Genomic DNA, 8,121 nt, shown 5'->3' with positions numbered 1-8,121 from the left:
TTGTTTATTAGATAAGCAATTCTGCTACTCTTTGCTTCTCAAATTGGGGTGAATAAACTGTCTAATTTAACTGATATTGGGGTGTCCCTCTTGTTTAATAGATATGCAATTCTATTGCGCCTTGATTCTGAAATTGGATAAGTAGTATATTGAATAAGCAGTGTACTTTAACTGTTACTGGGGTGCCCACCTGGTTTAATCGATAAAAAGATCTATCACACCTTAATTTTCAAATTGGGATGAATAAGTAGTGTAACTTAACTGTTATTGGGGTGTCCCCCTTGTTTTATAAATAAGTAATTCCATTAGGCCTTGATTCTGAAATTGGGATGAATAATCTGTCTAATTTAACTGTTATTGGGGTGTCCCCTTGTTGAAAAGCTCAGCAGATCTATACAGAATACAGAATAAAGTAGACCTCCTAAACTAATAGAAACTAATAGAAAAGGAAGACCCTAGACCATACCTCCTGTACAGACCCTAATACACTAATACAGACCCTAAACCAGACCATATACACTGTACGTAGCCTCCTTACTGGTGTCCTATGTGGCTTTTAATACATTTGTGAGAAAGTGATTCTTTTGCCAGTCAATTCTGATCATTTTTCATTGATACGATAGGCTTAATTTTATGTCATTTTTATGTTAGCATTTTTTTTGTTTTTATTTACCACAAAGTAAACAGCAAAAACACCTAAAAAACTATAGTGCATTTGGGGAAGTGTATACTCACTGGGGTACCATATGTCACTGAGGTCACTGACCACTGAGATGAGAGGTCATGTGGATATACATACGGGCAACTCACCTCTACAGACAAGAAAACAGAGACTGGTGGGGAGGACTATAGCAGCGGTGCTGGAACAAAATGGAAATAAACAGGTGACTTTTTTTTGTTGACATTTATTGCTCAATTCTTTATTGATTATTGAACATAGGTCATTTAAATCTTGATTTTGGCTATTACTACGGTAAAATCCTCTTTTGCTGGAAGTACAGAAAGGAGTGGGTTCTTGCCAATGTCACTGATTGTCTAACTTATTACACTTACTTTATCTCTTAATTTACTATAAATTCAGCTCCTCTCATTCACTCATACAAAATCGACTATTCCTACTGAAACTTCTCCACATAGAGGTAAGTGTATAACTTGCACTATTTTGTAGTACGTGGTTTTGAATACCTTTAATGTTAAAAATCTATATCTATTTATCTATCCATCCACCCATTAATCTATTTTTCTTCAAGAGAGATTTTGGTGATCTGTGTACAGCTTTGCAGAAAACATTTGTTCTACATAAGCAACAAGAAAGAAAATCCCATATTAAAAAAAACCAAAATATCAGGAGGAGGCTACTACTCCATATTAAATTGAAAGAGGCTACTACCCCATATTACTAGAAATACTGTATTATACATAACTTCCAATATAGGACTTAAAGGGAACCTGTCACCGGGATTTCTTGTACAGAGCTGAGGACATGGGTTGCTAGATGGCCGCTAGCACATCCGCAATACCCAGTCCCCATAGCTCTGTGTGCTTTTATTGTGTAAAAAAAAACTATTTGATACATATGCAAATTACCCTGAGAGGAGTCCTGTACGTGAGATGAGTCAGGCACAGGACTCCTCTCAGGTTAATTTGCATATGTATCAAATCAGTTTTTTTACACAATAAAAGCACACAGAGCTATGGGGACTGGGTATTGCGGATGTGCTAGCAGCCATTTAGCAGCCCATGTCCTCAGCTCTATACCCAAAATCCAGGTGACAGGTTCCCTTTAATCATTTTTTAAAAAAGCAATAGCCTACACAAAACTTCCAAAGCTGTTTTAATACCCCATACACCTAACTGTGGTGATCAGTTTAAATTGTATATATCACCACTACTATTGTAGGTCAGAGCTAGAGATATGCATTATATACTGTATCTGACTGTGCCCTGTAGTGTTCTGTACTGTGGGCATTCTGAAGGCATAGAGAGGGGTTGATTAGTCAATGATCGCTTGTAGTATAATTTCCATACTGCTTGATCCTACACTGAGCTCATACTGGATGGTAATTTAGAGGTAGACTCCATAGAGTAGCCTCCTATAGTAAGGTATACAAACCTGTTGTTCACTAGTCAGTGGTGTTATCAATCTTGTATACAGGTATTCATTTCATACATTATTTCTGTATATATATGTATATATATGCTATTAATATTATTTTCTTTCAGATTTTCAATCATGAGCTCTCCAAACAATCGTAAGTATTATCTATCTATCTATCTATCTATCTATCTATCTATCTCTTAGCAATAGTGAGCAATTCTGACCATCAAAAGTACTGGCTATCAGCCCTTCCCCTGGCCACGCAAGGGCAAAGTTTTTTACATTTCTGAACTCACTTGCTGCTAATGTTTGGACCAATGTTACAAGTGTGTGTGTGACTATTAAAGGAAACTGGTTACCATGAAAATGTCTAATCCACAGGCTGCTGGAGCAGGAGGAGCTGAGCAGTCCTACTCAGTGATTGATAGCTATCTTTGTATTCCCACTGATACAGGGAAGGATGTTAGTCAATGATTAGGACCAATGAGTGGATCGTTTACAAAACTATGTATCAATCTGCTCAGGGAAGACATTACATTTAGTCTGTCAGCAGTTTTAACAATGCTAAACTGCTGACAACACTCTGTAGGGGATGGGGAAAGCAGTACAGACATAGCCTTTGTGGAGAAGCTTTTCTTCTCAGTAGTAAGGATATGAAGTTGTATTCTGCCAAATCAAGTGCCCAGGGTGGAGCTTTTACTGTGAAATGCTCTCTGCATTGAGCTGCTTCACAGTCCCTCCCCTCCTGAGTGGATGCTACAGTGGTCACTGGGGAGGGGCTGTGAAGCAGTTCAATATAAAGAGCACTTCTAAGTAATGCTCCACCCTGGCCACTTGAAAGAGCAGAATTTGGCAGACTAAAACTTCATATTCTCACTACTTCTGATAACAAAAGCTCCACAAAAGGTATGTTTGTACTGCTCTTCCCAGCCCCCATGCTGACAGAAGTTTAGCAGGGTCAAAAGTGTCAATGGACTCTCTTTAAGTACAGACTGAGTACTGCTGCAATTAAGTGCAGACAATTAAAACAAATATAATTGAAAATTCTTTTTTTTCCCTCACAAATTTGAGGGCTATATTGAAGTGAAAAGCCTTTAAACCCTTTTAATGGAAGTTCTCCAATAGAAATTCTAAACAAAGATCTTCCTCAATAGAAAACAAAATATTCTTATTATTGTGCATGAGCATTTTTGACCAAAACTGTTTTATGCATGATACATACTGAAACTATTTGCATGTGTACTTACAGCGCTAGGACATTAAATAGGCTTTCCCATCTCAGACAATGGGGGCATATCGTAGGGATATGCCCCCATTGTCTGATAGGTGTTGGTCCCACCACTGGGACCTGAACCTACATCAAGAATGGAGCCCTGAAAGTGGTGGAGGGCACACTGCGCATGCGCAGCCACCCTCCATTAATTTCTATGGGGCTTTCAAAAATCGACAAGTGGGGTCCTCCAGCCACCACCTTCCCCACTCTGTTCTCGAATATCCTTATTTAAGACAGAAAGAAAAGTGTGATTAATCCACTGATTTTAATTTGATGCTTTGTACTTGCCATTATTAGCTTAATACAAATGTGTCCAACTACTTCTCCGATACTTACTTACTCCAAAGAAAAGAAATGTACAGACTTCTCACACTGGTGATTTCAGGTTGACGCTCCATCATGACATTGAAATATAACTGACGTTATATTTTTTTTTTCAGAGCCATCTAAATGTCCTCCTGTCTATAATCCCTGTCCTCCTGTCTATAATCCCAGTCCTCCTGTCTATAATCCCTGTCCTCCTCCAAGCAACCCATGCTACCCTCCCCCCAACCAGTGTGGTCAACCCAATCAGCCTTATCAGCCCTACTACCCCAATAATGGACAAAATTGGAGACCTTGCTAGCATGTGATAATATGGTGAGGCTGTTCTCATGATATCTAATATATATAGTACATACTATACTAATTCATGAATAAGTCATTATTTATCTATTTGTATTTACATCAAATCAGAATTATATCCAAATGTGTTTTATTACCTTTAATAATGATTATGTTTCATTTAAATCCTGTCTGTATTGTTGTATTTGACTAAATGTCGATGAAATATTTATGGAGAACTTTTTTAGAAAGTGGCCCTAGTACCTCACAAAACATTAAAAAAGGGATCTATGGTGATCTAAGTTTTGTTGATCAGTTGTGCAGTGCTTTTTAGTCCATATTATTTCTATTTGGTCCATATCTGCTGGGCTACTGATTGTGAAGGTTGTGATGGGTTTAAGTCCACCAGCCTTAAAGGCTATGTACACCTTCAGGTGCAATTTTTTATAATTGCATTTTACTTATTTTGGGCTAAATATCATTTTTTCAATTGGTATTTGTTAAAAATATTCAGCCTGTCAAAGAGTTAATTTTCTTTTAGCTGTGTGAATCATACTTTTTACTTTCACTTTGTGCCGGTCATCTAATAACCCATATCTCATTATTACTAAAAGGTCATAAACACTAATTTAAGCCACATTCCTATCAGTAAAATAAGAATTTAGCTATAGTGAATGAGATCAGAGATAAGGAACCCATCAGCTCAGCTGCCTGACGGAGCAGAGTGAAGGGAGAGTCTGCTACTAGAGAATCTCAAGGCTGCACAAAGACATTGGTTCAACATTTTTAATAAAGGCCAATTGAAAAAAAGATTTTAGTTCAAAATGAGTACAATGCATAATTTAAAAAAATGCCCCCAAAGGTGTACGTAGCCTTTAAAGGGGTTGTCCGGGTTCGGTGCTCTGTTTGCACCCAGGCAGTCCCCCTGATATGAACATTTTATGCTCTGATGCTCTCCCTTGCCCTGCACTGTATTGTGCAGGGCAAGGGCTGTTTGTTTATATTTTTACAATGCTAGGCGAAGTTTCGGCCTAGCAGTGTTGCCAGTGACGTCACTGGCACTGATGGGCAGGCTTTAGCGCTGTCCTAGCCTTTTACAGGCTAGGGCAGCTCTAAAGCCTGCCCATTAGTGGTGGTGATGTCACCTGGCTCACTGCTAGGCGGAAGCCTCCGCCTAGCTTTGCCTACGGAGAGCCCGGTAGCCTTTGCCCTGTGCAATTCAGTGCAGGGCAAAGGAGAGCTTTGGAGCATGAAATGCTCCTATGCTCATATCAGGGGGCTGCCTGGGTGAAAACAGGCTTCTTCACACAGTGTTTTCTTTAACACTTGTAAGAAAATGCCATAAATGTCAAACATTTAACTTTTTTTTTTACAAGAGTTTTATTGTTTTTTTTTAACATAAGCCACCGGACTAAAAAGCCTGACATGCAGTAATTTTAGTCCGGCGGCCTTTCTCCGTGCACTGCCGTGCAGCGCCGGAGCTCCGCCCCCGTCCCCATTATAGTCAATGGGGACGGAGCGGTGGTCCGGCGGCACGGCGAAATAGCCGCAGGACGGATTCGACAGGCTGAACAGCCTGTCGGATCTCTCCTGCTGCAAGTGTGAAAGTAGCCTTAATAATATTGTAATAACCTCTCATGAACTTGGCTTTCTGCCAATAATAATTCAGAGATTGTAAAATTGTTTCTGCAGTGTTTGTGATTGCCATAGTTTCCTCAATACATAATGCACTTCATTACCGAGAGTCGGTATAGTTAGTTGTAGATGAGGATATGATCATATTGTTAGTTTTGGAAGTTTTTCTTACCATCTTTTCTCTGTGCTATTACAGCCTAAAATGCATGGAGTGCAGAGGAGGACCATGAAGATGACGTCTGTCCAGTTTATCTCAATCTGACTCCTAAAATGCTTTCTATTTGCCTGTTGTCTCTATAGACAATAAAACTAAGACTAATGTCACCAAAACACTTTGTCATTTGTCACTAAATAAACTGCTGTATATACTGTCATATAATCAGGATGACTGCTTCATCAGCGGGCCAAACACATAAAATAGTTGTCAAGAACACATGAGAGCTGTCCTTCTAGACTCTACTATACACTATCCTAATTAAGACTTGGGGAACACTCTGGTGGGAAAATTGTATTTGGAAGCACTTCTACCCTAATATTGACCAATATGCGCACACAATTTCAGTCAGTTTTGACTGCGATTTCATTGTTCATTTTTTTCCGCACAAGTGCAGTGCATTTTGCACGCGCGTGAAAAAAAACTGAATGGTGGTGTAATAATTAAAGGGGGCAGTCACTGTTATGAGGGCGCTGTGGCTGTCCCTGTTATATGGGCACTGTGGATGTCACTGTTATGGAAGCACTGTGTGTGGCTGTCACTGTTATGGCCGCTCTTTGGATGTAACTGTTATGGGGGCACTATGGATGTCAATGTTATGGGGGCACTGTGGATGTCTCTCCTGAGCAACTTCCTCACAACCTCTATCACATCTAGTACTGCGCTGGACATGAGGAGAAGTAAACAATTTACAGTATGCCCACATAGCACCTCACACAATATTTATTCCTTCCTAGTGCTCCCACACAGTAGTCATACCACCTTAATGCCCTCACACAGTAAATATGTCATGTTAGTACCCCTTCATAGCAGTCATGCCCCTTAGTGCCCCTGCACAGTAGTTATTCCCCCTTAGTGCCCCATGCAGTAGTTATGTCCCCTTAGTGCCCCCAGTAGTCATCCCACCTTAGTGCCCCCAGACAGTAGTTATGTCTCCAATAGGGTTCGTACCGAACTTTAGGATTTTTGGACCCTGGACCCGAACTTTTCAGTAAAAGTTGGGGTTCGGTGTTCAGCGATTTAATGGCGCTTTTTGAAAGGCTGCAGAGCAGCCAATCAACAAGCATTTAACTCTGTGCCCTTAGAAACCATCACTGCCATGCCTACTAATGGCATGGCTGTGATTGGCCAGTGCAGCATGTGACCCAGCCTCTATATAAGCTGGAGTCACGTAGCGCTGCACGTCACTCTGCTCTGATTAGTGTAGGGAGAGGATGCTGCTGCTGTGAGGGAGAGAATAGGAAAGAATCTTTAATCTGAAGTGCTTGTTTACTCAGCGATCTACCTAGATTTTGTTTTGTGGGTGCAGTGCACAATCTTTTTACCCTGCCCTGAGTCTAGTGACACAGAAAAAAAACTTTAATCCATCTGTTAGTTAGGTGGGCGGCGGCGGCCATTTTTATGCAGGGGCGTAACTAGAAGTGAATGGGCCCCACAGCAGATGTTTGTATGGGCCCCCCGGGTGCTTTGCAAGTCCCTCCTCCTGTGTAAACCCCACTCCTTTGGCTACTCACGATCTAGACCAGTGGAACGCAGACAGGTGCAAGGGGGGCACAGGCCAGGGGGGCTTAGACAAGGGCCGATAACCTAATTAGCATAAACATAAAATACAGATCCTAGTACTCAACCCTACCAGGCAATAAGGTTTACTAAGGTTGATCATGCTGACACATGCTCTTTAATATTGAAAATTCTAAGACTTACTACTCCGCCTGTTCTTCATCATGACTATGGCGTTGAGAAACATCAAGATCTCCACTTCCCTCTGGAAGAAAACAAAAAATTATTTATACCCCTGAATAATAATACATTTAGTGACTATATATTACCAACATACAGAGACTAAATACCACCATATTGGATTATAGCTCATACCATGACTGGATAACAAACACTGCAACGTTATAGCACCATATCATGACTGGAGAACACTGCCATACAGTGGCTGGAGAACACTGCCATACAGTGGCTGGAGAACACTGCCATACAGTGGCTGGAGAACACTGCCATACAGTGGCTGGAGAACACTGCCATACAGTGGCTGGAGAACACTGCCATACAGTGGCTGGAGAACACTGCCATACAGTGGCTGGAGAACACTGCCATACAGTGGCTGGAGAACACTGCCATACAGTGGCTGGAGAACACTGCCATACAGTGGCTGGAGAACTCTGCCATACAGTGGCTGGAGAACTCTGCCATACAGTGGCTGGAGAACTCTGCCATACAGTGGCTGGAGAACACCGCCATACAGTAACTGGATAACATGGCCATAAAGTGACTGTATAACGCCACCAC

General features: G+C 41.0%; 1 long non-coding RNA gene across 1 annotated transcript; it reads left to right on the top strand.

Moving 5' to 3' along the window:
- The first annotated feature begins 986 nt into the window (after window positions 1-986).
- On the top strand, window positions 987-5,939 carry LOC122945612. Its single transcript, XR_006391127.1, has 4 exons — window positions 987-1,139; window positions 2,224-2,252; window positions 3,812-4,010; window positions 5,806-5,939. It is a non-coding gene; the product is annotated as an uncharacterized LOC122945612 (long non-coding RNA).
- The last annotated feature ends 2,182 nt before the right edge of the window (window positions 5,940-8,121 follow it).

The sequence above is a fragment of the Bufo gargarizans genome, chromosome 8 (genome assembly GCF_014858855.1).
Source record: "Bufo gargarizans isolate SCDJY-AF-19 chromosome 8, ASM1485885v1, whole genome shotgun sequence".
NCBI classification, from domain to species: Eukaryota; Metazoa; Chordata; class Amphibia; order Anura; family Bufonidae; genus Bufo; species Bufo gargarizans.
Note: the sequence above shows the minus strand (reverse complement) of the source record. Positions and strands in the feature narration are given on the sequence as shown.